Source organism: Sabethes cyaneus, chromosome 1 (genome assembly GCF_943734655.1).
Source record: "Sabethes cyaneus chromosome 1, idSabCyanKW18_F2, whole genome shotgun sequence".
In the NCBI taxonomy this organism is placed as follows: Eukaryota; Metazoa; Arthropoda; class Insecta; order Diptera; family Culicidae; genus Sabethes; species Sabethes cyaneus.
The window spans coordinates 30,171,244-30,174,052 of NC_071353.1; the positions used below are offsets into that span (position 1 = coordinate 30,171,244).

At 34.0% G+C, this 2,809-nt stretch overlaps 1 protein-coding gene across 1 annotated transcript in view; it reads left to right on the plus strand.

The window, feature by feature from the left end:
- LOC128732903 (uncharacterized) overlaps positions 1-2,809 on the plus strand; it is a 69,367-nt gene that overhangs the window by 13,260 nt on the left and 53,298 nt on the right. The window lies entirely within an intron of this gene.

The window sequence follows — 2,809 nt, forward strand, 5'->3', positions numbered from 1 at the left end:
TTGGTCATGACTCATGAATGCATGAATAAAAAAGATCATGAAATTTTTATCATTAGTAGATTACGTCTTGACAGGCAAGAAGAATATTTTGAAATTTTTCTATCAGGTAGAACATATTTTTCCCATTATAGAAAACTTTGTGAGAAACTTTTTTTAAATAATATTTTTCTTGGGTAGCTAAGAGGAATTGCTGTTCATGAATCATGACAGAAATTATTTTACGGTACTTGGTTCAAGAATTACGAATTTTGGATATAAGCAATGTTCCAGAAAACCCGAACTTTGCTGGAAAAATAAGACACCTCGATATTTTTATTTATTTTATTCCATAAACTATGACCACGTTCAAAATTTTATAATACTCTGGTAATCTTCAGCACATTTTCCAAAATTCCCTATTCCCGAAACACTATAGGTGTCATCAGTTTATAGAAACTCTGCGAATATCATAGACTTTATTTTTGAACCAAGGAATGTGGAAATTCAATCGAGGAATATTATTAACTTTACGATATCCGTGTAAAAATCAGCAGTTTCGAATATATATCGGTTCATTTACAATTGCTCATATGTCTGGATTTTCTCTTCTATGGCAATTCTTGAAATAGGCAGTTGAAAGCTTCACGCACTTCATCGTACCGACAACAAGAACACAAAGTCACTTTTGGATCAACTTTTTGAGCAGATTATATCATGAACTCTGGCAATTTCAATGTTGAGTTCTCTCAATTTCTTTCTGGATTTTTTCTCGGTTGCTAATTATTCACATTTTATAACAAAACTTGGATACGATGCTTGCACCAAGAGATATACAATTTCTCTTATACTTTCTTGGGAAAATACAGGACCTCAAGATTTTTAAAATTCATCAAAAATATTTTAGCTTCAACACAAACAAACTTAACTTAATCTTTGCAATATGTTCACAAAAAATAAATAAATTGATTAAACATATCGGTTAAGAGCGAGTTTGAAAAATCAGGGAAAAATAATGCATCATGGAAAGTCATGGATTTTATTTTTGAAGTTCAGTCGACACCGTTGCTAAAAATAAGATAACTGTGTATTCTAGGTGTGGTCTTCAATTATATTTCAGATTTGAATTGCCCATCGTATTAAAAGGCATGTAGTATTCAATAATTAAGCGTTTGACGTCGAGCTAAATTTTATGGAATATCTTTCTTGTTTTTATTTGTGATAGTTCGAGTCCACATGCTAGGAATTTTCATAACAATGACGATCAATGATTTTCGATTATATTTTTACTATTGGTTCTTTCAAGTCAGGTACATCACTTACCTTCAGCCAACCTTGAATCGTCTTCATCTTTACGGAAATCTCATGCTATATATTGAATGTTTTTGACCTGTATGGCTTCTTGTCTTTTTAAATGCAAATCCACAATGCCAAATCATGATGTGCTCCCAGCACTCCACCAGAATTCCGTCAAAATATTTCAATATTGTAGCATTATGAATCTATAAACACCACTATTTTTATCGCATCGAGGCAGCAGAGTGACTGGCATTTATTAAGCGTATTTATCATATCACCATCGTTGTGGCAACCAAGGCTCTCGGCATGGTTGTGTCAGTATACATTCAATAATTCAGAAGCTGACATTTTCGAACGATAACGTGTTTACTGGTAAAACACTGCTCAAGTCAGATCAGTAAAAATCATAATATGATGCGAATGTTCGGACACGCGTGCTAAAATTTTTGTTTGTTGTTTGTATTGAAATTCACGCAGAGCACACAATCGATGGGCTGTATCTGTTAAATTTCTTAACACGATCAATCGACGAACATAATTTTTCATGACGTTCCAAAGCCCAATCCAAAGTATTGCCGCTTACAAGTAGTGATTTCAATGGATCTGAATTTGATCGCTCCTACGTTTTTGATCGCTAGAAGCAATTATTTTCCAACACTGATCTTTACACATTTTTTTTTCTTGTGTAGACTCATCACTGCGACCAGTACTGTAGATCTATTGCGATATCGTCCGGGTGTTTGCTGTAATCTGCACTTCATTTTTTTACTATTATCTCTATTGAGCGTACGAAGGATAATAAATCTCTTTGTGTGTGCTCGTGTCTCGTGTGTGGATTTACCTCTACTTTATCCACCTCGTTTCTTATGACAGTTTGCTAATTTGCTTTTTCTCTTACTGAGATTGTTCTCCCATCCTGTAACACCTGTAGAGATGCAGATGAATAATTGTCGGATTTCAATAGACGCAATTGACACTCCTCGCATGGAAAACTTTCGTGCGTACTCGTGGTCCTAAACATAATTCGAAACAATAAAGACCACGAACAATGCGAAGGCGATGCTCACCTTGAGCGGCTTTCTTGTTGTTTTGTCATATAATTTTCAGAAACCGTATCAAAAGACAATTCGGTAAAAGTTCGGTAAAAACTTGGGCATAAAACTAATAATTTTGTAACAAAATTACGTGACTTAAAATTTATGTAAGCTTTACTATCTGTATGCATAGTAGTTCAAATTGGACATATAATGTTGTTAAAAGTTCACTGTGTAAAGTTACGATGTATAGCGACGAAGTATGGTATTCGAGCAAATCATGAACAGGAGCAACGTATGTACAAAGTGATCCGCCGTAGGTGAAACAAGCAAGTGATGGTCATAAAATGACTATTGTTAGGGACAGTCATCAAATAATAGAAAGATGAAATGGACACATGAAAATGAACCTGGAAACACTAACGAATAATTCTTCAGTAGCTGATTAAAAAAAATTAAAAATTGCTCTCGAATCATTTAACAGTAATCCAACTTCGTTG